The 26,045-nt window shown below is 48.2% G+C and overlaps 1 pseudogene across 1 annotated transcript; it reads left to right on the top strand.

Annotated features, from left to right (window-relative positions):
* Nucleotides 1-23,634: 23,634 nt before the first annotated feature.
* LOC308260176 (centromere protein H-like) lies at nucleotides 23,635-24,504 on the top strand (annotated as a pseudogene). The gene is made up of 2 exons: nucleotides 23,635-23,959; nucleotides 24,184-24,504. The product of its transcript is annotated as a centromere protein H-like (transcript).
* Nucleotides 24,505-26,045: the final 1,541 nt, after the last annotated feature.

Genomic DNA, 26,045 nt, shown 5'->3' with positions numbered 1-26,045 from the left:
GAAACCCTTCTACCTCCCGGCTACACTCCCAGACCTATTTTATACTTTTTTTTTTTTTTTTTTTTGGAAACAGAGTCTCTTAAACCAGCGGGGCTGGCTTTGAACCAGCGAGATCCTCCTGTCTCCGCCTCCCAAGTGCGGGGATTACAAGCGTGCGTCACCACCCCCGGCCTGATGATTGCCATTCACACTGGAGTTAGATGAAAGCACTGCAGTTTTGATTCGCATTTCTCTGATTGCTAATGATATTGAACATTTTCTTGATATATTTGTTGGTCATTTATATTTTTTCTTTTGAGAAGTGTCCAGCTTAAATGCCCATTTTTAATTGAGTTTTTATTTTACTCTGAAAAAATTTTTAAAGTTCTTTGTATATTCTAGATACTAGTCCTCTATCAGAGGAGTAGCTGACAAAGGTCTCCCAATCTGTAGTCTCTCTTTAGACTCTTGATGGTTTTCTTTGCTACACAGAAGCTTTTTAAGTTAGTGCCATTCTGTTTGTTAATTCCTGTTTTAATTTCCTGAGCTTTGGGGAGTCTTATTGAAGAAGTTTCTCCAATACTTTTATGTTGGAGCATTTTTCTTAGGATGTCTTCTAGTAATTGCAACCTCTCTGGTCCAATTTCTAGGTCTTTGATCTATATTGAGTTGACATTTGTGCAGGGTGAGAGGTTAGGATTTGATTGTATTCTTCTACAAAAGGATGACCAGTTTTCTCAACACCATTTGTTAAAAAGGCTGTCTTTTCTCCAGCATATGTTTTTGGCACCTTTGTCAAAAATCAACTGGCTGTAAATGTGAGGATTTGCTTCTATATTTTCTATTCTGTTCCATCAGTCTATATGTTTGTTTTTGTGCTATATACCATGCTTTTACTCTGTAGTATAATTTGAAACCAGGTATTGTGATGCCTCCAGCATAGTTCTTATTTCTGAGAATCCCTTTGGCTATTCTGAGTCTTTTGTTTTTTATATGAATATTAGGATTCTTCTCTTTAGATTTGTGAATAATGGTATTGGTATTTTAATAGAGATCAATTTTTTTTTTTTTTTTGCAGGTCTGGGGATGGAACCCAGGGGCATTTGACCTCCGAGCTACACTCCCTGCCCTATTTTTTATTCTTGATTTCAAAACCGGGTCTCACTGAGTTGCAGAGGGCCTCACTAAGTAGCTGAGGCTTTCCGCAAACCATGATCCTCCAGGTCTCAGCCTCCCGAATGCTGAGATTACAAGCGTGCACCACCATGCCTGGCTCTAGAGATCAATTTTGATAATATTTTTCATGCCTATCCAAGAGCATGGGAGGTCTTTCCATCTTCTTCTTCTTTTTTTTTTTTTTTTGGTGGTGGTACTGGGGTTCCTGGAAGCCCTTCTACCTCCGGGCTACACTCCCAGACCTATTTTATACTTTTTGATTTGGAAACAGGGTCTCTTAAGCCAGCGCAGCTGGCTTTGAACCTGCGCAATCCTCCTGTCTCTGCCTCCCAAGCGCAGGGATTACAAGCGTGCGCCACCACGCCCAGCTCTTTCCATCTTCTAAGATCTTCGATTTATTTCTTTAGTGTTTAATAATTTTTATTTAAAATTTTTATTTTAAAAGACCTCTACATAGACCTCCCTGGTTAAAAAAATTTTTTTTTGTAGTACTGGGTATTGAATCCAGAGTCTTTCTACCCTTGAGCCACATACCCATACCTATTTTTCACTTGGAAACAGGGTCTCACCAAGTTGAGGAGGGCCTCACAAGGTTGCTGAGGCTGGCTGTGAACCTGCAAACCTCCTGTCTCAGCCTCCTAAAGTACTGAGATTACAGGTGTTAAAATTATTCTTAAGTTTTTTTGTTGTTGTTATTTTGTTTTGTTTTAGGCTATTCTGAATGAAATTGTTTTCTGGATTTTTTTCCCAGTGGATTCATGATGATGTGTAGAAATGCTAATGATTTTTGTAAGTTGATTTTGTATCTGGCTACTATGCTGAATCCATTTTTCAGCTTTAGAAGTCTCAACCCCTCTTCTCCACAGAGCAGCAGGAGTGATCTTTCTGAAGGAACATGGTAATTGTACCCTCATCAAGTCTACAGTGTCTCCAACATGTCCCCGAGGCCCTTCCCCATCCCTAGCCTCATCCCTCACTCTTTTCCTCATGGCTTCACTCCAGCACCCTCTCTCAGCTATTCCCACTCTCCCACGCCTTCCTGGCTCAGGCTTCAGCCCATATGCCCTCCCTGCCAGGAGCCCGTGGCGTCCCCTCCTCCTCTTCCCTATCCGCTCACCCAACAGAGTTCACCTGGCATCCAGGTCCTCCGTGCCTCTCCTGAACATAGAGAAGAATTGGGTCCACCTCCCAGGTGGAGATGTGTCCCCTTTGTAACCCTCGTCACGGTTGTAATGAAGTGCTTAGTGATGTGGCTGCTGCTGAGTGAGGGCTCCGGGCTGATGTGGAAGCTCCACAGGGGCAGAGGCCATATCTGTCTTCAACACATAGAGGACTATGATTGCTTGGAAAAATAAAGTGTGGTTGAAACATGGGGGTGGGGGGGAGCCAGTTGCGGTGGTACAATGGCCTTAATCCCAGTACTGGGAGGTTGAGACAAGAAGTTTGCAAGCTCAAGGCAAGACTCTACAATTTAGTGAGGACTTTAGTAACTTAGACCCTGTTTCAAAATAAGACAATTAAAAGGGCTGGGGTTGTAGCTCGGAGGTAGAATGTTCCCAGTTCCATGAAGGCAAAGGAAGAGGAGGAGGAGAAAGAAGAGGAGGAGGAGGGGGGGAGGGGGAGGAGGAAGAGAAAAAGAAATACAGGTATAAAGCTCAGGGAAGAGGTCTGGAGACACAGACTTGGAAGTTGTAACCATAAAGGAAGTAGGGTAAGGTGAGCCCCATGCAGAGGAAGTGTGCAGGAGACAATCAGGAGGATAGGATTTGGGTGGGGAGTGCTCCTTCCAAGGGGCAGGAGGAGCAAGGAACAGGCAAGGAACAGGAAAGAAGACAGGAGGAGTCAAGAGGTGAGAGAACAATGTGTGTCACAGAAGAAAGAATTTTAAGAAGGAACAGGCATTTCATGGTGTCAAAATCTGCAGGGATGTCAATGAGGGCTGAGCCCGTGAGGTGCTCCTGAGAGCGGCACTCACGCGGTGGTGGACGTGAATCCCGGATGAAGGTGCTGAGATAGATGGAAGTGGGAAGCAGGGCTCCCTCCATGAGGCCCTCCTGAACACGTCAGCTCTCAATGACCACCTCTGCTCAGAGCATATAGAAAACAGTCCTCCTCCTCCTCCTTCTTCGTCGGTACTGTAAACCCAGGGGTGTTCTGCTGGGCGTGGTGGTGCACCCTTGTAATTCTCACACTTGGGAGGCTGAGACAGGAAGATCACACAGGTTTGAAGCCAGCCTCAGCTACTTAGTGAGCCTCTCAGCAACTTAGTGAGACCCTGTTTCCAAATAAAATATATTAACAAATAGGTCTGAGAGTATAGTCTGGAGGTAGAAAGCCTCTGGGTTCCACCCCCGGTAACACTAAACCCAGGGGTGTTCTACCTCTGAGCTAAACCCCCAGCCCTTTTTATTTTTAATTTTGAAAGACCATCCCACCAAGTTGCTGAGGCTGGGCTCAAACCTGCAATTCTCCTGTTTCAGCTTCCCAAGTATTGGGATTAAAGGCCTGCCCAGCTCAAAATTCCTTGACAATTCTTTCTTCAAGAGGTGCAGTCTCTATCTTCTTCCTCTGAATCTGGGCTCTGGTACTGCTTGAACAAGAGAAGTGGTATTGTTCTAGACACAGACTGTAGGAAAATGGTAGCTCCTATTATCTCTGTCCTGGGGTCTTGCTCTTAGAACCTTAGTATCATTCTGTCAAGAAGCCCAAACAGCCCAGGGAGGGAGCCATGGAAAGAGAATCTGAGCCCCAGTGCCTCGCCCACAGCCCTGACCGAGCTCCTGGCTCTCAGCCATCCCTGACCTGTCAGCCAGGTGAGCAAAACATTCTAGAAGCAGATCCCCCAGACTCCAGCTGTTTTAGCCAGCTTTTTCATCTGTGACCCAAATACCCAACAAGCAAAACTTAGACGAGGAAAGGTTTATTAGGCTCAGTGTTTCAGAGGTTCAGTCCAGAGTCAGCCAGCTCCAAGGCAAAAACTGTGGTGGCAGGGTACGTGGCAGAGGAAAACCGCTCTCAGTCATGGTGGCTAGAAGTAGAGAAGGCAGGAGAGAGAAAGGAAGCTTCCCTACCTGGGAAAGTCATAGTCCTTGGCCATGCCCCAGAAATTCACCTCCTCCAGCCATGCCCCGCCTCCTAACATGGCAGCAATGTCTAACATGAAGTTTTGGGAGACTTATTTTCTGGTTCTGGGGAGTGAATACAGCGGTGTTCTATCTCTAAGCTACACTCTTACAGCTTATTATTATTATTATTATTATTATTATTATTATTATTATATGGAACCCACGGGCATTCTACTTCTGAGCTATACCCCCAGTCCTAGTTTTTATTTTTTATTTTGAAACAGGGTCTTTACGAGTTGCAAAGGGTCTCATTAAATAGCTGTGAACCACAATCCTCCCGTCTCAGCCTCCCGAATGCTGGACTTATAAGCATGCACCACCATGCCTTGCTTGTTATTATTTTTTGAAACAGAGTCTCACTAAGTTGCCGAAGGTCTAGCTAAGCTGCTGAGGCTGGCCTCAAACCTGTGATCCTCTTGTCTCACCTCCCCCCAAGTACTAGGGTTACAAGTGTACACCACTGCACTGGACTTTTGGGGGACACTTTATATCCAAACCAACTGCAGTCTATGCTGCATAGATCAGAGACAACTGCCAGCAGAAATTATCTCAAATGCTTGACAAGTTGAAACCATGAAAAAGAAAAATGTGCTTTTTTTTAAGTCATTAAATTTTGGGGTGATCGCCTGTGAAGCAATAAGTAACCAGAAGAGCAATAGCTGAGTCAGTATGGACGTAGCTCTGTGGTTAGGGACCACAGATCATCGCCTGGTACTAACAGATCTGAGGACTCCTTTGTCCCCACTTAGAGATGGCAAACAGGGCCCCTTCCCACAGCCATCACAGGAACCCCACCTTCCCAGGTTCATTGTGTTCCATCAGCAAAGAAAGTGAGCGACCTCACCCAAGTCACACTGCAAATCTAAAACATGACAGGTAAGCCGGGCGTGGTGGCGCAAGCTTACCCCGTGCTTAATCCCGAACTTGGGAGGTGGAGACAGGAGGATCGCGCTGGTTTGAAGCCAGCCACTTGCTCTGGCTTAAGAGACCCTGTTTCCAAATAAAAATATAAAAATAGGTCTGGGAGTGTAGCCCGGAGGTAGAAGGGCTTCCAGGAACCCCAGTACCACCAAAATAATAATAATAATAATAATAATAATAATAATAATAATAATAATAATAATATTTTTTAAAAATGACAGGTAAGAAAGGCCCCACCAGCACTGTATCTAAAAGTACCTGGAGAACACTGCTAGGCTGCTGAGAGGCTTGAAAGATGGTTGTCCTGTTGTAGCCAGTCTCCATGGCCATGTGGCATTTCTCCTGAAGGAAGAGGCCAGTGCCATGTAATTCCTGGGGGCAAATGGGGACTGGAACCTGCAGCAAGAGCTCTGTGTCCCCTCAAGCCAACCCACAGCCCTGGCACCTCTGTTTCCTCTCTTCCCTGCCCTTGCCATGGCCACTCTCCCTAATTAACTGTAGCACACTTTTCTTGAGGGCCTTCTGGGCCTTGTCCTCCACAAGCAAGTTGGAGTGCATAAAAGAACCAAAGCAGGCTTGCCATCTGGGATGGGAAACAAGGAGCCGCGCAGTCTCTCAGAAGCAGGGCCACAGGAGCACTGGGAGCCACAGCGCTGAGCGCACGCTTAGCCGGCTGGCTCCTGAGCTTGGCGATGTGGTGCCTGGCTGCAGCCCAGCTCCTCGGCAGGCTGAGGCCAGAGGATCGCTCGAGCCCAGGAGTCAAGGCCAGCCTGGGCAACATAGCAGGACCTGTCCTAGAAAGCAAAACAAAAACTTGATCCCTGGAGTCAAAGTCTCGGGGTTCCTCATCTTACCCCATTATCCTAGCTTGGGTCCTCACAGGGCCTGAATGTCCCTGCCTGTGAAATGGAGATAATAGCAGTGCTTCACACAGGTGTTGAGCAGTAAGCGAGACCTTCCGCGTATCACTTCTAACAGCAGCCAGCCCACAGCAAGGGCTCAGTGCATGTACTCTCATGCTGAGGTGATGATGCAGGTGGGGATGATAACCCAGTGAGGAGCGGGCTGGGGGCCCGAGAGGAGGGTACTTCTGGCCACTGTTCTTTGTCCTGAGGTTCTGTGGGGGTGGAGCACAAGCTCTGCCTTACAAACCAGGCTGTCCACACAGCCACCTGTCCAAACCTGAAAGAAAAAGGGGACATCCCTGGGCAGAGGCAGGGCAGAGTGGCAGCTGTCTCTCCTCACCTGGCTCTGCTGGGGCCAGCCTGGGGGATGAGCCATTCTGACAGCTCCATGCCCACCTGCTTCTTGTGGGGGAAACCTGTTTTCTGCCAGGCACTATGCTAAGTTAGTTCATGGTAGCATTCAGAGGAGGGGTTTGTACAATAGGTCTAAGATAGCTTGGAAGCTGTTAGGAGCTAAACAATTCTCCTTCATATAGACCAGGCCTAATAAAAATCCCCAAAGCATCCCCCAAGGGGAAGAGACAATCCAAACTTTATCCAGATAAATGACAGATGTTTCCTGAAGTGGTGAAAGGAGAACATTGTTAGCACCTTGGAGTTTGTTGCCACTCAGCTCTTGCTTTGAGTATTGTGTTGTTTAGAAAAAGGACAAAAATTTGATAATCTCTCTCTCTCTTTTCATATATGTTTCTCAGTTCTACTATTGTTGATATGAAAAATACCTAGAAATTTTATGTATTTCAAGCTGCTGAAATAGTGTGTTAGCGTTTTCTCACTATAACAAATATCTCAGATAACCGACTTATAGAAGACAAGGTTTCTTTGAGCTCACAGTCTTGGAGATTTCAGTTTGTGTCTGTGCTTTGGGCCTGTGGCACTTCATGACAGGAGTGCATGGGAGAGCAAAGCTACTCATCTCATGGTGGAGATGTAAAAGAGAGAGAGAAAGGGGGGAAGGGCTGACTCACTGGACGGTCCCACTGTGCCTTTCAAGGGCACATCACCAGTGAACTGAAGACCTGCCATGAGGCCCTACCTCTTAAAGTTTCTACCACCTCCTATTTGCACTAAGTGGGAGACCAAGCCATTGGTATATAGGTTTTGGAGAGACAACCCAAATCCAAACTATAGTAGCAGCTAACTTAAGTTAGAGCCATATTCACAAAAGTATAGTTTCCAGATGAAGGGATGGATATAATAAGTCCACCATGCTTCCTCTCTGGTAGTCTGGGACCACCATAAAAGAAATGGAGAGTGAGGAGAAGCAAGCTCTAGAAGGAATGCGCCTTGTCCTTGCTCTTACGGATTCAGATCTGGATCTAGTGGGGCCGTGCAGAAGCTGGGGGCCTAAGGGACATGTGGGAAATAAAGCTGGAAGGCAAGTTCGAGTCACTGATGTGGAGGCCTATCACATCGGGCTGGAAAGCCTCTATTTACATCAGAAGATAATGGGAGCCAATGAAGTTTTTAGAGCATGGTAGTGACTTCTACCATAATTGGGGATGCCTTCTTATTAGGTTTAAATGAATGGGAGGTGGCAGCACCAGAGCCCTTCAGAACTAACCAACTTTATGAGAAAAGACCTCAATTTCTATTCCTAGGTCCACCATCGAGCAGCTTCTAGAAAGTTCTTTGTTTCTGACCTTGATTCCTCAGTGTATAAAGTGGAAGCTTCACTTCGGGGTCTGAGAAGGATTCATGGGGCCATTGAACCCCAGGGGTGAGCAGAGTCAGGCAGGGTGTGGAGATGGAGAAGAATTGAGGAGAGACAGCGCGGGGCCAGAGGCCTTGGGAGACAGAGGGGGCTCTAAATTATTTCCTGTCCCTCCTCAGCTTCCTCCATCTCACCATGACTCACAGGAGCCTCTCAATGGCTTTGTTCCTTATCTCCCCTGGCAACCCGAGGCCATCGCGCTGCTGATGGAGGACATGAATAGATGCTCTTCACAGGAGCAAGAAGTACCGCGCTAATGTAGGTCAGGCCCCAGTTGCTCAGGCTTGAAAGGATGCCCGCTCCCTTGCCTGTTAAACTCAGTGGCAGAGAGAGTTGCCCCTGGAATAACTGACGCCACGGAGTCCTTCTGGAGCAGGCAGGAGCACCCCCAGCTAAACACGTCCAGGTGTGAGCACTCAGAAGCAGAGTCAAAGCGACCTTTGCAGTGAGTGAGTCTCAGGGGCCCTCGCTGGAAGACAGGGTTCTCCTGCCTTTCCCTTTCCTGAGACCGTGTGACCTACACGGTGAACTCAGGTTCAGAGCCCAGAGCTACCTTGACAGGCTGCTGCTGACGAATTGCTGAGTATTTCTGACCTTCAGATTCTTTATCTGGAAAATGGAAAAAAATAATCTGTTCTCTAACCTCATGTGGTCGTCAGGTAAAGATTTCATGAGGTAAAATTGTGTAAACTCGGGGCAGGATTGCTGTTAGTGGTAACTCATAAGATCTGCCAGGCATGACTCTCGGTGACTTATGTTTCTTAATTTGTTGAATCATTAAATAGTAATTTCTCCTGAGAGTTCTAAAATGTAACGCGATGCTCCCCTTCACCGCTCAAAGCTTCATTTGCATAATAGACTACAACTAAAAAACGAAAAGTAATTCCATAACACAATTGTATGCAAAATTAGCATTAAAAGTCTGTCATCCTCAGATATACAACCACCAAATTTTATATATATATATATATATATATATATATATATATGAAATGATTCAGTTACAATAGAAAACAACAATTAAAAGAATATTTAGAAATAAACTTAAAAAACTGTGGAGAAAAACCAATGTAAAGAAATATTCCAAATGCTACTGAGGGATCCAAAAGTTTTGAACACAGGAAATAACAGGTTCTTTGAGTGAAAGACAAAACAGAACAAGCATGCTAAGTCTCTCTAAATCCATAGTTTAAAAATAACTCCGGTGAAAATAACAGACGTGCTTTTTTTTCTTTTTTACTAGACAAACTGACTCTAAGGTTCATATAGGGGGAGAAAAAAGTGAAAAATAGCCAAGGAAATTGAAAGGTGAGATTAGTGGCTACAACTGTGAGGAAATAGCCTACAAAAACATATTCTAAGGCTAAAAATCAAAAGTAAATGTAATCCTAGTCATAAGAAACACACCCGGCAGAGCATAAAGTTCAAGAATAAACTCAGATTAAAAATAATTATTTAGCCGGGCGTGGTGGCGCATGCTTGTAATCCCCGCGCTTGGGAGGCGGAGACAGGAGGATCGCGCAGGTTCGAAGCCAGCCATGCTGGTTTAGGAGACCCTGTTTCCAAATAAAAATATAAAAATATAAAAATAAAAATATAAAAATAAAAATATAAAAATATAAAAATGTGTAGCCTGGAGGTAGAAGGGCTTCCAGGAACCCCAGTACCAAAAAATAAAATAAAATAAAAGTTATTTAGGCGAGGCGTAGTGGCTCAACATTTGGAAAGCAGAGACAGAAGGATTGGGGTTCGCGGCCAGCCTCAGCTACTTAGTGAGGGGCCTTTGCAACTCAGTGAGACCCTGTTTCAAAATAAAGAATAAAAAATGGGGCTGGGGGTGTAGCCCAGAGGTAGAATGCCCCTGGGTTTCAGTACCTGTACCACAAAAAATAGTTATTTAGATTATGCTTAAGATTCTATTCAAAATGAATAAAGATGGACTTTTAGCAAATGATAACAAATAATTTGCTCATCTGAAAAGAGTAGACTTGAATCCTTACTTTACTAATTAATTTGCTAATTGTAGATGTATCAATATTGATACTATAAAAATTTAAGCCACATCAAAAACAAAACCTAGAGGGATATTTATAGCCTTAAGTAGATCGATCAGAAAAGCAGGAAGGTTGAAAATCAATGAACCAAGCAGCCATTCCAAAAACTTAGGAAAAGAACAACAAAATGGACTGAAACTAAAGAGAAGGAAGGAAATGAGAAAGGCAGAGTAGAAATTAAAGACATGGAGTAGAGGGGGTACCAGGGTTAGAAGTTTGTCCTTTGAAAGGTCCCATTATTTTTAATGAAACCATAAAGCTCCCATGAGAAAACGTGGAGGAAGTTGTTATAATGAGGAGTGAGTCGAGGGGGAGGCCTCTAGGTCTTTCCAAGCAGGCTATAGTCACAGACACCGTGTGGCATCCATTCATCTGCCTGTTGACTACAGCAAAATCACTGGAAGCTGAATCCAGAGGCCAAGTTGTCCTTACAGGTAGTAGGCATTCCGAAATAGCCACTGGGTAACTATTTAGAAAGATGGTGGGGGAAGATTTCTTTAATACTATAGTCCTTAAAGAATCCCTAAAGACAGACAAAGTGGCACACACTTGTCATCCCAGTACTTGGGAGCCCAGCCTCAGATACTTAGTGAGGCCCCTGCAACTCAGTGAGACCCTGTTTCAAAATAAAAAATAAAAAATAGGGCTAGGGGTATAGCTTGGAGGTAGAATGCCCCTGGGTTCCATCCTCAGTACCATAAATAAATAATTAATTAAAAGAATCATATTTTTTAAAAATTAGAAAAGGATATGATTTGAAAACTCATACACAGAAAATAAAACGAAAGGAGCTCTTATACATGTTAAAATGTTCAATTCCATTTATATCAGAGAAATGAAAACTAAAAAATAATGAGGTACCATTTTTTACCTATTATGTCGACAAGTGAATAAAAAGATTAAGAAACATCTATGTTGTCAAATAGCACAATCTCTGCAGAAATTGACTTAGCTATATTTATCACAATTACAAAGGCGCATATCCATTGATTATTAAGCTATATCTATCAAAATTAGAAAGGCATATGCTCATTTTGCGGTGTTTGTTTAAGGACATTCATTTAAAGATACTCCTTTAAGCAGTGTCTGTAATAGAAAAAAATGGAAGCAATTTAGGTATCTATCAACAAGGAACCATTTAAATAATTTATGGCCCCTCCATACAAATGCCATTAAAACGAACAAGACTGCACTATATGTTCTGATCTGGAAATGTCTCCAAGATGTGCCGTTAAATGAAAAAAAGATGCGGAGTAGAATAGATGAGTATGGCCATTCGTGCACGCTTGCAGAGGCACAGATATTTCTGGAATGGTATATAAGAAGTTGATAAACAGTGCCTGCCTCTGGGGTATGGGGCTGTGCGGCCAGGACCAGGCATGGGAGAAGCATTCACTTGCCATCGTCTGCCTTCTGGATTGTATACTTGTGTCTCTATCATGCAGATAGAGATATCTGTTCTGTGTGCATGAGTTTCTAGGAAGAAAACCTCTGAAACTGGCCACTATGGCTTTCTCTGCAGGAGAGAGCAAGGTGCTGGAGGACCCTGAGGAGGGTAACTCAGCTTTGCACTAGGCTTCACTTTGTGTGTGTGTGTGTGTGTGTGTGTGTGTGTGTGTGCATATGTTACCTGTTCATTAAAATAACAAAACACATCTCCCCTCACTATGCTCCTCTAGACTGTCCCTTTCTGCCACTCTCTCCAGTCCCTGCCCCCTCCATCCGGGCACACTTTGCCACTCTCTTAGCAGGGCACACCAGGGAAGAATATGGACCCTTAAATCGGCAACCTAGGTTCTCAACCGACTCTGAGCTTCCTGGTCCCCATCCGTGCAATGGGAATAATGGTGACGCCTATTATTCCAGGATGTGGTGAGGATTCAATGAGACAATACGCAAAGTGAGTGCTCAGGAAACAGGAGTTAACTTGCTTTTAGGGAACATGTTATAACATCCTCGCAGGGCGCAGGGTGGAGGGGTCTGAACCCTTCCAAGCCTTGCCCCTCCCTTTAGCAGCTACCATCAACTTTGAAGAAAGCAAGAAATGGCAAACAGTATCTTCTAATATTTATTCAGAGCAGCAAGGACATTCCTCGTGTCTGTATCTGGGGAGGAAGGTGAAGGCGGCTGCCCCAAATGTCCACATGTCCAGCATTCCAGGACCTCAAACTCCAGCCTGGAAGGACGCATCATGTAATGTACACAAAAAAGGATGTCTGCTCTAGTAGGACCGGTGTCTGCTGTGAGTGGGGAGTGGGATGGTGGGATGTGACAGGAGACGATGGGAAGGGGTGGGAGCTGCTTGTCCCACCAGGTGTGGGGAGGGAGAATCGGATGTAAAACCTGCCTGGCCTCAGGGACAGCATGGCGGTTTCAGTACCAGAGTCAAATATAGACCCATTTCCATAAAAACACCAGCCGCTGCTTCTAAAAATACCTCGGCCAGTTTTCCGGGGTTCTCATGTGACTTTGATGCCTACCTCGTCTGCGGGGATCTGTTGCCATGGTGACAAGGCCCCGTGACCAGCCACTCTTCATTCATGGCAGGTTGCTGCGCCCTGGATTGAGGGTGGGGTAGCAAAGAGGGGTGGAGGGAGGACCAAGGAGGGACAGTGGGAATGAACAATGAATAAGGATAAAGTTTCCGGTCCAGGGGGAGACTGCAGAGCTCACGCAAGGATGCAAGGATGCTCTGGCAGAATTATTTATCTCCCCAGGCTGCAGTCAAGGAGGAACATTTTTTTAATTTGAGAAGCAGTGGACATCCTTACCTTTGAATCAAAGAATCAAAGGCTCAGAGTTGGTAACACCTCTTCAATCCTCTATGCAAATACTCTTATTCGCAGAGATGAAGAATAAGGTCCCAAAATGTGGAGTGACTTGTCCAAGGTCACACAGCAAGTCAGTTGCAAAACTAGGGCGAGAACAAGGCTGCCTAGCACTTGCCAGTTCCTCTTCATCTAAGTAGGGCTCAGCTGTGGGTTGGTGTCTGCAGTGGGCCACAGAGCTACCCCTGGTCATTGCTGGAGGGAGATCTTTTTGTTTTGGTTTGCTTTTGTACTGGGGATTGAACTCGGGGCATTCTACCTCCAAGATACACCCCAGCCCTTTTTATTTTTTATGTTGAAGCAGGGTCTTGCTAAGCACCTAAATGCTGAGATTATAGGCATGCACCACCACACCCAGCAGAGCTATATTGTTTTGTTTTTTAATGACCCAGCTGCCCCATGCACCACCAGAGCCCCTCAAGTACCACCAAGCCCTGTTCTTTTCCTTGCTTGCCTCCAGAGGCGAGAGGGAGAGGCAGGGAGCGACGGCTTCCCACCATGGCAGAGCTGCTGCGCTTAGGCACATGTTGAGGGGTTAATAGAAGAGGCTCTCACACCCCATGAGCTGTGCTCTGGTGGGGGTCCTGGGGCTGGAAGCAGAGCAGGCCATGTGAGTAGAGGGCTTCCAGGGGAGGTGAGGAAGGGGATGTCGCTTCACAAGAGGACTGAGAGGTTCTTAGGCGTGTTAGGTGCCCAGGGTAAGGGGAATGGGACTGACTTGGAATAGGATGGCTGCTGACCACATACCCAATTCACAGGGCTCCATCGGCGGGTTCAAGCAGCGGCCCTGGAGGACCAGGAGAAGATGGATTCAGAGAAGAAAAAAAAAAAAACACTGTGTCGAAATATTCCTGAAAAGGACAGAGAACAAAGGCAGACACCACCCCTGGGCCGGAAGGCTACCTGCAGCAACTGCGAGCTCTGCCACCACCCGGGCTGGGACAGATGCTCAGGATGGTGGCTGGTGGTGCACGCGCTTGGGAGGCCGGCCAGAACTGAGTCCTCGGCTACGTCGCCTGCTCGGTGCCTTGCAGAGCTTAGTCTCTCTGAGCCTCAGTTTCTTCTCTTGTAAAAGGGGCTAAAATCCCCTGGTCTGAAGCTCGTAGTATTACAGGAGAAGGGCTGGTTTTGTGACGGGCCTGAAGGAGTTCCCAGTGTGGGGGAGAAGGGAATGTAACTCAGGACCACCGGGGTCCGTGGCTTACACGACAGGAAAGAATTGTCAGTATGAGTCAGTCAGAGACATAGAGTTTTATTTAGGAAAGGAAGAAATAAATAGTCAAGAAAGAACTGGGGTCACCTCCAGAGTGCGAGAGATGCCTTTGGGAGGTGCGTGGCTCCTCGTTTATGGGAAGCTGTAAACGGAGGGCATGAGAGGTACGCGGCGTGGCGTCAGGCCAGCTTGATTCTTTTGGTCGTGGAGCATAGAGCAGTTGCCAATGGTCTTGTTCTTCTCCGAATCTTCAGATTGACATTACCTAGTTGATGGATAGCACTTGGACTGTACCCATCTCAACGAGCTTTGAACAACATCTTTCTCTAGATTTGTTTTTTGGGGGATACTAGGAATTCAACCTAGAGGTGTTCTACCTCTGAGCTATACCCACAGCCCTATTTTATTTTTATTTTTTGGTGGTACTGGGGTTTCTGGAAACCCTTCTACCCCTGGGCTATACTCCCAGACCTATTTTTATACTTTTTTTTTTTTTAATTTGGAAACAGGGTCTCTTAAGCCAGCGCGGCGGTCTTCGAACCTGCACGATCCTCCTGTCTCTGCCTCCCAAGTGCGGGGACTACAAGTGTTATTTTTTATTTTGAAACAGGATCTCACTAAGGTGCTGAGGGCCTGGCTCACTAAGTTGCTTCAAACTTGCGATCCTCCAGTTTCAGCCTCCCCAAGTACTGGGATTACAGGCATGCATCACCACGCCAGGCTTCTAGACTTCTCGTGATCAGCCTAAAAATACACACTGTAAGCTAACTAAGTATATACTCTAAGATTTATTGGCCCCTTTAAGAATTCAGGCCTGAAAGAAAACAGGCCTGAGGAGAGAGTTGAAGAGAGGTTGATCATGGAGCTTTCCAAGTTGCAGACCCTCTTTCCTTCCCTGCTTGTCTCCTCCCCACCTGTTCCTTTTCTTTCTTCTGTCCTACCTCAGTAGCCAGAGGGGCCCAGGCTGCGGCTCTATCTCTCTTTCATTCTTCCCTCTCTCCATCTTGGTGGAGCTCAGCGCCCCTAGCCCTTCCCATTGGCCTCGCCCACCTGCAGGTGGGAGGCTCACCTGGTGAGGGTGCGCACCCCAAGCCAGCGTGCGTGAGTGCTGGCTTTCTCTGTGCTCCTCCTACCAGGACCGTGAGCTGCTGGAAACGGACACAATACTCAGCCGGGGTCTCTAAACCCTCCTCGGCTCGTAACAGGGGCCGTGGAAGGAAGCCCACATCCCTTCCGCATGGCCCCAGAGGCGGTGGTATTCTGCATGGTGGTGCAGCCGGACACAGCTTGGGATGCAGAGCTGACTGAGCCCTGGCTCATCCCCTACGTGAGTGGACTTGCGGGGCCGATTCAGTCTCTCTGAGATTCAGTTGCTCCTCCTGTAAAGGGCTGAGCGGTTGAGGAGGTGGATACATTTCCCGAGACAGCGCCAAGAAGCACTGCTTGGAGAACTTAGAGTGGCGGCTCCTGCTCAGGGCACGGAGGGAGGACGTGCTCCTCAGAGCTCTCCCACACCTGCGCCTTCCCGTTCTCCATCCCTTCCACCTAGGTCCTCCCATTTGGTTCCCCTCATCCAAGGCCTTTCTGAGCTTCAAAGTCCCATTTAAACATCACTCCTCCCTGTCTGGCTTGACTAAATCCAACCCATGATGATGTTCCTCAGGCCAGTTCTGCTGACACTTATTAGTGGCCACGGCGCCCCCTTCAGCATATACATTGTACACCCTAAGTGGCAACCACAAAGAGCGCTGTTCTGTGAGCGTCATTTACTGCACTAACCAGCAAACACTGATGAGATCAGAGGGCGTAAGTGACTTGTCCATGATCACACAGCTGAGAGGCAGTAAAAGCAGAGATGAGCCGCGGTCCACCTCGTTCCACAGCTCGCCGCACTGCACAGCTCGACACTGCTTCTTCACTACTAATTGTTCTTACTTCTCTATTTGACTCTAACTACCCTGAGAGCCAATACAGGAACAGCAGGAAAAAACACAGAACCTGGAGTCAGCCAGAAATGTTTTAACGCTTGCCTTGGCCACTAACAGGTGGGGTGATCTGTGTGCACCATTCCTTCTCCAAATCCCAGATTTCTCATCAGAGTTGTTGAGGGGTTTATTTAAGTGATAGGAATCCAGGCGTGATGGTGCACGCTTGTAACCCCAGCAAGCCGAGGCTGAGACCAGAGGATCGCGGTGTGCGGACAGCCTCAGCTACTTAGTGAGGCCCTCCGCAACTTAGTGAGACTCTGTTTCAAAATAAAGAATAAAAAACAGGGGCAGGGGGTAGAGCTCAGAGGTCGAATGCCCCTGGGTTCCATCCCCAGAACAGCAAAAAATAAAACTAATAATAATAAAATAAAAATAAGTGATAGGACATGCAGTCCAGGGCGCAAAGGTTTCCACTCATGATCCCCATTTGCTGTGGGACTGGGTTAGAGTGAAAGTGATGGTGGCATTAACCACGGGGCCAGCACCATCCAAGGGCTTTCTGCATCTTTTCACTTTGTCCTTTTCAACAACACTACAACGAACATACTGTTCGTATCCCTGCCTTACAGAGCCAAAGCTCTGTGAAGAGGTTAAACATGTCCAATGCAATACAACAAATAGCAAGGCTAGGATTTGATCCCAGATCTATCTGGTCCCAAAGCCCAGGCTCTAACTCGGCATCCCTTCTAGGCTTTTACAAAGTGATTCCCCATTTCTGCTGCACGATAGTATTGTAGACAGTTGCTATGAACAAAATACCTGACAAGAACAACTTTGAGGAGGGAAGGTTTATTTAGCTCACAGTTTTAGAGGTTCAGACCATGTCCACCTGTAAGGCAGAAACCTCCACAGCAAGGCATGGAAGAAGGAGGGATGCTCACATCACAGCAGCCAGAAGCACAAAGAGCAACAGGGAGTGACCAGAGACAGATACAGTCACCCAAGTCACCCCTGTGACCTCCCTCCTGCAGCCACGCCCCACCGGCCTACGTTACCACCAAGTAAATCTGTTCACACGATTTATCCTTTGGTGGACTTGTCCATTAATGGGATCAGAATCCTGGTCCAATTGTTTCCCCTCTAAATATTATTGCATTAGGGACATCCTTTTAACCTATGGGCCTTCTGGGGGACATTCTAAACCCAGACCATAATAAATAGTTCAAGCAGTGGCACAGATTCTATCTTATGCAGGGAGAAGGAAAAGCCAGAGTGTGTGTTGTTAGCCTTTGATCACTGTAACAAAATACCTGAGATAATCAACTTATAGAGAGAAAGGGTTTATTTGGGCTCACTTTTGAGCTTCCAGTCCATGATTGATTGGCCCTACTATTTGGGCCTGTGGTGAGGCAGTACATCATGACAGGAGTGCTTGGTAAAGCTAAACCACTATCCCATGACCTGAGAGTAAAAACAAGAGGATTATGAGACTTTTATCAGAGTCTCATAATCTCTTTCAAGGACACACCCAGTCAATGACCTGAACACTGCCCACTAAGGCCTCACTGCTTGTAGGGTTTTACCGCTTCTCAATAGTGCCTCCCTCCCTGGGGACCATGCCTGCAACACATGGGCCTTTGGGGACATTTCAATCCAAACTATAGCAGGGGCTTTTAAATGACTTGCCCAAAGTCACAAGCCAGATGGCAGCAGAGTCAGTCCTAAAACTCAGAGCTCCCAAACCCAGCGCTCTGTGTTCTCCCTTGCTCCCTGCTGCCTGTGGCAATGATCCTGGAATGGAGACACTGGGACTGTGGGGCCTTGGAAAGAAAGTTGGCCACAGGCCTCAGCCTGAGCTCTGGAAGCCTCCAACCATGGAGGAATTTGCTCTGCAGACAAAAGATGACTCCTGGCAAGGAGAGTCGTTCCTATTTCTGCTCCAGACAAATGGGAGGCTGCCACAGATTCCATGATAAATCTTTTTGCTAAAGATGATGCATCACTTTGGGCTGGTTATATGCACAGCCTCTTTGGACATTGTACAAGTCAATTACTGAGAGCAAGTTCTCAGCACTGAGCAGAGATATTTTCATCAAGTGGCTGTAATGGAGCCAGAGCCTCTCGGGGTGGGCTGGGAAGCTGTTCCACTTTGAGTTTGACACTGGGGGTGGTGCTGAGACTTTCTCCAGGCACCCATGGGAAAGGTGTCTCCAGCCCATCCTGATTGTGCGTGCCCCCGAGGTCACCGGAAGTCAGCCTGGCCAGCAACGGATATTCTGCCATTTGAGAATCCCCGGCCCAACATGTCCTTACCTGGAGGAAATAAGTTTGTATTCTAGGCCAAACCCCAAGCACAGATCTGCAAAGAGGACTTGGGAGCACTTCCTTTGTACCCCAACTGCGTCCTTATCCGAGCTTCCGGGTCCTAACACTAAATGGTCCTCCTAATATGCTTACTGTTCCCAGAGGGGCGTCCTCCTGCCCCTGTGTGTGCGTCTACGTTCCGGAGTGAGGCCTGAGGTCTTGGAGAGCACTGCGGGCTTCACCTACCAGCTGTGTAGTTTAGGGTGGGCCCTTAACCTCTCTACACTCCATTTGCTCTCCTGAAATGTGGCAAATGGCCTGCCCAGCTCTGAAACGCTAAGATTCATTCTCTGGAACTCCAAAAAGGCAGTCAGAGGTGGTTGGAGCCTGAGCTGAGGGCCGGGGGCTAGTGAGAAACCAGAAGGGGAGAGAAGAGACGGGGAGGGCAAGGGCTGGCGTGGCTGAGCTTATAAATGCCATTCTGAGAAGCTGAGAGCTTATTTTAAAGGTAATGGAGAAAGGGAAGGGGGACAATTCCAAGTATGGGAATATAGAATTGCCAGATTTAGCAAGTAAGAATGCCAGACAGCCATTTAAACTGCAGTTGGAACCGGGCAGCTTGTATTTTATCTGGCAGTCCTGCATAGGCGTGAAAAAGTCCTTTCGGCACTGGGGAAGGGGGTGGTATTGGAAGGGACAACACTAGAAGCCGGGAGACCCTTTAGGAGGTTATTAGTCTATTCCAGGCAGTAATCGCAAAAGCTTCTCTTAGTTGAATGTTTGGCGTTTGTTTGTCAAGCACTGTTCTAAGTACTTTACATGTATAAATTTACTTCATTTTTATAACAAGCCTGTGGAATATAAAATATAGTGTCATCCCCATTAGACAAGTGAGGCTATTGAAGCACAGAGAGGTTAAGTAACTTGCCGCAGGTCACACAGCGGGTTAGCAGCAGTTCCGAGATGGGAATCCAAGGCCTCATGTCGTTGTGATGCCAGCTCTGCAGGCCCCAAGAGCCAGAGCCCGGGCCACGCAGTAGGAACTGGGTGACAGCTGCCTTAAAGCCCAGCCCAGTGGGTGTCGGTTGGGATAGGAAGCAGGTATTAGCCTGTTTCCTGATAATCAGGCAACAGCCTGACTCTTGGTCCTTTCTGAGCAGAAGGGGCTGGTAGGATCCAGCAGTGGCCCGTGCCCGGCAGTGCTGGGACTCACGTTTTCCATCTGCTCTCCCGCTCATACTGCCTGGTGAGTAGGTACTGGACTTAGTCCACGGGTGAGTGGGATATTGTTTTGGAGCCAGGGAACAAGCTGGATGTTTCGGAGGCACCAGCAACAGGCATGGTGGATGACAGACCTGGGCACAAGGAGGGCTGAAGGACAACTCAGAGGACCCTGGTTTGGGGTGGGTCAGCCTGGGACCCGGGACCCCAGTGTGGGGGCAGCACGAGGACCTGCTTGGCCCAGGACATGTTAAACCAATCGGCTGCAAACCAACGAAGCAACTGAAGCCCAAAGAGGTTAATGGGTATCCTGAAGTTACACAGAAAGGGGTTATCAGGGTAGAAACTGGGACTGGAGTTTCCAGAAGGCATCTGGGATGCCTGGCACAGATGGAGCCCTAGTCTGAAGAGAGGACGAGAGGCTAAAGACACCGCAAATCTTGGTTGGTATTTGGGAGCCGCAGTGTAATGCGGATGCAGGCACACCGGGGCGCCCTCTGGGCTCTGAGCGCACATCTTGCCCCTTCAAGTCTAAAACAAAAGCCAAGGGCCGGGCTGGGCTGCAGGTCAGGACCAGGCTCGGCACAGGACGCTGGTCTGTGCGCTGCGCTCTCTGCCTGGGGCGGCGAGGAGGCCCGAGAACTGGAGGCCCGGCGCCCCGCGCCCGGGGGGTGGGGGGGTGGTGGTGTATAACTGCATCATTATTAATCGCGAGCTGCCTCTGCCACCACCCCTAGCTCTGCCCGTCCTCGTCCACCTTCCTGGCCTCCCCTCCCCCGTCCTTTCAAGCCTGTTCCCCAGGGAGTGTCTGCAGAGGCAGCTGCGAGACAGACACCTCAGCACGCTGGCTCCTCCGCCTCCCGCCTGCGCCCCCCGCCCGCCCGCCGCACCTGGGCGTCTCCCCGCCGACCCGCCCCACCCGCCTGGAAATGTACAAAGCGCCTCCCTCGGGACTGAGCGGGAGCCTGACGTCAAAGCTAGGCTGAAAATACAGCCTGGAGAGTCACGCGGAGCCCAGGAAAAATGAGCCGCCCTCCCCAGCCAGAGACGTGGGAGCGGAGAAGGGACAGAAATCCCAGCTCGAACAGCAGGGGCGGCCTCTGGGAGCCTCTAGGGTTCCCGCTGAGAGGTCCCCAGTGTCCTCCTCGCGGGCTCCCTTGGCCCCACCACCTGCGAGCCGCCCTCCAACCCCACAGACCTGACTGGGGCTGTGCCCTGAGGACCGCGGGGACCCTGAGGGTGGTCCGCGACCCCTCCCCAGCTCCGCAGGACTTCTCTGCTGAGCCACAGGGCGGTGGGGACAGGATGGATGTTTCATGGGGCCTGACTGCACTAAGCTTTGGCAACCTGCGCGTCGAAGCCTCCTTTCCCATCCCGGTTTCTTTACCCACGCGCCTGCTTAAGCACTTACTAGTCACCCCTTTAATCCAGAAAACACTGAGGTCCAGAGCTGTGCCGTGGCCCGCGGCCAGTCTGTGCCCAGGGAAGGGGCAGAGCCCTCTGCAGCACGCGGTTCTCATCCCTTCTCAGACCAGGGTAAAAGGAGCAAAAGAGGCCAGGTCACAGGGCCACCATGGGATTGGGGCTTTCTGGGACAAGAAGCATGGAGGGGCCTTGTGTTGGAGACAGGTGTTCCTCCTCCTACCCCACCCACCCCACCCCAGCTTGGTTCTGCATAAGCTCCCAAGAATTAAAGCTGTACCAGGGAAAGGGAAGGGGCTCCCTAAAGTGCCAGAGGTTAAGTTTTCAGGACCCTGACACAACAGAGAACAGGTAAGCAGTTCTGGACTATAGAGGACACTGGATACCCCTCGCACCTGAGTCTGAGATGGACGGCTCGTCCTCTCCACACTCAACACGGTCTCCCGTGGGCTACTCCCTCTAGCCTCCTGCTTTTTTTTTTTTTTTTTTGGTGGTACTGGGGGTGAAACCCAGGGGCTTTTTTTTTTTTTTTACCTCCAGGATACACCCCTAGCCCTATTTTACATTTTATTTGGAAACAGGGTCTCACTAGGTTGCTGAGAGCCTCACTAAGTAGCTGAGGCTGGCTTCGAACCTGTGCGATCCTCCTGTCTCAGCCTCCCATGCGCAGGGGTTACAAGTGTGCGCCACCACGCCCGGCTCTACCCTCTGCCTCTTTTTAACACCCCAGCTCTATGTTGTCCACTCCCTAAATCCCCCCACCCCAGGAGCACGACCCTCCCCTCGAGCCGCACCTCCGTGTCAGTCTCCTCCCGCGGGGCTTCTCCAGCGGAGGGACCTTGGCTTCTTTGCACCCCCAGCTCAGCCGGAAGAAGGGCTTGGCGCGCCTCATGGAAGAGAATCAAACAAGGTTTCTTGGCACAGCAGCCTGCCGAAGGCCCTACAAAGGCAACTGAGTGGGGAGCCTTGGGCTGCCGGTGGGGGACTCCCTGTCTCTGAGTCTCAGGTGCTCCTAGGGTGAGAGTAGGTAGGAAATGTGGGCGGTCAGTATCCTGAGTGTCTGGTGGGGCAGACCTCCTCACCCAGATGGTCAAGAGCAAGGAAAGGGCCTCCGTGCAGCTGAGACATTTGTATAAAAACCTGTGTCAGCCAGGCGTGGAGGTGCATGCCTGTAATCCCAGTAGTTGGGAGGCTGAGACAGGAGGATTACAGGTTCGAAGCTAGCCTCAGCAACTTAGTGAGGCTCTTGGCAACTTAGCGAGACTCTGTTTCCAAATAAAAAATAAGATAGGTCTGGAGGTGTATCTCAGAGGTAGAATGTCCCTGGGTTCAATCCCTAGTACCTAAATAAATAAATAAATAAATAAGTACCTATGTCAGAGCATGTCACTCCTCAGTTCAAAGTCTGTCTTGGATTCCCCTCTCCCGTGGGATGACAATCAATGTCCTTAGCATGATCCACAGAGCTACTCCGTAATCCGGCCCCCATTATCTCACAAACTATTTCATGCTTAATTTACCCCTTTTCTCCTGCTCCAGCCACAGCAGGCCTCTTTGTGCACCCTGCCACAGGACCTTTGCACCTGATCTCTCTTGCTCAAATGTCACCTCTAGGGAGGCCTTCCCTGATCATCCCATTTGGGATTACACACTCATGTACACACATAAGAACACTTACACACATGTGCACACATATATGCATACGTGCAAGCTCCCCTGACCTTCTTTTTTTTTGCCTTTTTTTTTTTTTTTGCAGTACTGGGGATGGAACGCAGGGGTATTCTACCTCCGAGCTAAATCCCCAGCCCTATTTTTTATTCTTTACTTTGAAACAGTGTCTCAGTGAGTTGCAAAGTGCCTCACTAAGCATATGAGGTGAACCCTGTCTCAGCCTCCCAAATGCTGGGATTACAAGCGTGTGCCACCACACCAGGCTTTCTTTTCTTTTCTTTTCTTTTTTGCCTTTTTTCTTATTATTTATCACTGACACCTATGTATTTTATTTCTCTCTCCTATTTTGAATGCAAGCTTAATAAAAGTAGGAGCCTTAGCCTATCTGATGTTTGTTCTCCTGATTGATTCATACCCCCGCTTTGATAACAAATAACTGAAGTCCTGAAATATAGAGTTCACTGTCATTAAAACATTTTACATTTGGTGAAAAAGGAACAGGAAGCCAGGTGTGGTGGCGCACGCCTGTCACCTCAGTATTTGGGAGGCTGAAACAGGAGGATCAGGACCAGCCTCAGCAAAAGAGCCAGACTCTGAGCGACCCGGGGAGAACCTGTTTCAAAAAATTTTTAAAGGGGGATCTGGAGGTAGCTCAGAGGTAGAATGCCTCTGGGTTCAATCCCCAGTACCAAAAAGGAAAAAAAGAGAAATATAAGAGAGGGAAAACAAAAATATTTGTTTAATGGGAATACACATGTATAAACCTATTCATAAGGAAACGGTCATTGTTTCTCCAGCCGGCCACGTGGCGAGAGCAGGTGTTTATGGCCACCGTCCTCCCCTGCCTGCGCCCGTGAGCCCCTCGGCTGGCCGTGGGTCCTTGCCTGGGATGGGGATACCGGCCACAAACAACATTGAGCCAGTGTCTACTGATGTGGATAGACGCTGGCCGACACAGATTCTAGGGCGGAGGAAAGGCCAGGAGCAGTCTTTGATTTATGTGCACAGCCAAAATCAATGAACCGACTTTTTAAAAAGTTTTATTCCCATCTTTCGGGGCGTTGATTTCATGGCAGGAAAATCAATGCTTCCGGAGCAACCAGAACCCTAGCCATGGAGCAGCAGCACGGGGGGGGGGGGGGGGCTCCATCGCGGGGTCCGTGGACTTGGGAGGGACAGGCAGCGAGGACCACGTGACGTGACGCTCCTGCTCAGGCTGAACGCACAGCTGAAACAACAGCTCTTAGAATATAAGTCCATGGTTGCTGCAACAAAGTTGAAGATCTGGAAAATGAAATTGAAGAGGTCAAGATTGATTTTGAAATGAAAAGTCTAGCATTAGACAGGACGCAACTTTCAAATGCACTTTAAAAAAAGCCTGGAAAAAAATGACACCCAGAGCAGTATGCTCATGGATAACATGAAACACATATTAAAGCTAAATGAAGCCGGGCGTGGTGGCGCACGCTTGTAATCCCCGCGCTTGGGAGGCTGAGACAGGAGGATCGCACGGGTTCGAAGCCAGCCTCAGCTACTTAGTGAGGCTCTCAGCCACTTAGTGAGACCCTGTTTCCAAATAAAATATAAAAAAGGTCTGGGAGTATAGCCTGGAGGTAGAAAGCCTCTGGGTTCCACCCCCAGTACTACCAAAAATAAATAAAGCTAAATAAATTAATAATGAAGTTACAGCAGGAATCTTGGGAATTAGAAGAAAAACTACTTTATGTTAAAAAGAAAAGATTGCAATTAAAACAAGCTTCAGAAAGTAAGCTTTTAGAACTACGAACTGAAAAGAACAAACAGAAAGAGGATTTGGACAGTGTGGAAAATTCAGACAACATAAAGACCATGCAACAAAAACTATAGAGAGAGATACACGTTACTACAGTTATTCAACATGTGTTCCAGAGCCTCAACTGGGCAGAGGATCCGGCCCTCAAGGAAACTGTTCTGCAGCTTGAGAAGAATCTCACTATGATGTAATAAAAATACTGTTTTGCCACTGTTAAATAAAAAAATAAAAAGTTTTATTCCCAAGTAACTAGGCAATTTACCACCCAGAATCAGGAATATTCTCTTGTTGTTTTTGCATTTCCCAAGGTGCTATGGCACACACCCAGAGAGCTGTTCCTCCAGCTGATGGAGAGTGCCTACATGCCTCAGTTTCCCCAACCCTGTTGGAGGGGCCTGCTCAAGGCCAGGCGAGTGGGAGGGGCTAGTCATTCAGGCAGTGTGCAGGGAAGGTGGAAGGCAGTCCCCTGTGCCCACACACCTCCTGCTTCTCTCTGGCTAGCATTTTCCAATGCTGTTACCAGTGCCTTTAACAAGACCCAGGGGACCCTGGGGCACTGTCACCAGACTCCTGCTGATGTTTTGAGAGGCCCCACTCTTCCTGCAGGCCCAGGGAGAGCACCTACCTCTGCGGAGGCTTCCCCTGCAGGTTGTGAGCCTGTATATTGCTCAGGGTAACCAGGTCCAGCTGGGAAAGCCAACACCAAATTACATCTTGCTGCAGATCCAGCAGCAACCCGAGCAACCCAGAGACATCCCAGGCCAGAAGCTCCAGAGACCAGGAAAGGGTCTGTCTGGTCCTGCTTGATCTCCAGCCCCAGCTAGGCCAGGCCCAGGAGCGCTTGGTACATACAAGGTACTGAGCCATCAGCGACCAGACCCACAGCACAGCTGGGGTAGGGAGGCCCTCTCGGCTCAGCAGGTTTCGCGTCTGACACCTATCAGTTGGGTGATCTTGGACCAGTCCCTCAGATCTCCAAGTTCTGGTTCTTTTTCTGGGAAGTACTGATAATGATGCCAGTAACTGGACTCTGTCTGTAAGCCGAGCCAATGGGTACAGGAGCCAGGAGCTCCATCACAGCCTGCAAGTCCCCTGCACACCGCAGGGGTTCCCAGGGGGCTCCTCTGCAAACACACCAGATGCCAGAGCTCAGCCAGGGAAACAGAGCCCGGAGGAGATGGGCATGGATTTATTCCAGGGAATTGGTTTACGCCAGTGAGGAGACTGGCTATTCAGGTAGTTAGAAAAGATCACTGGCAGCCGAAACCTACTGGCACAAGACCCTGTTGGGGAGGTCTAAGCTGCCTTCTTCCTTTTTTCTTTTTCTTTTTCTTTTTTTTTTTTTTTTTTTGGTACTGGGGGTGGAACCCAGGGGCTTTTCTACCTCAGGGCTACACTCCCAGACCTATTTTATACTTTATTTGGAAACAGGGTCTTACTAAGTTGCTGAGAGCCTCACTAAGTAGCTGAGGGTGGCTTCGAACCTGTGTGATCCTTCTGTCTCAGCCTCCCAAGCACTGGGATTACAAGCGTGTGCCACCACGCCCGGCTCGCTCTTTCTTTCTTTCTTTCTTTCTTTCTTTCTTTCTTTCTTTCTTTCTTTCTTTCTTTCTTCTTTGTATGCTAGGGATTGAACCCAGGGACATTCCCAGGGACATTCTACCTCTAACTACACCCCCAGCTCTATTTCTATTTTTTCCTTTCTTTCTTTCTTTCTTTCTTTCTTTCTTTC

Source organism: Muscardinus avellanarius, assembly GCF_963383645.1.
Source record: "Muscardinus avellanarius genome assembly, chromosome: 3".
Lineage (NCBI taxonomy): Eukaryota > Metazoa > Chordata > Mammalia > Rodentia > Gliridae > Muscardinus > Muscardinus avellanarius.
Note: the sequence above shows the minus strand (reverse complement) of the source record. Positions and strands in the feature narration are given on the sequence as shown.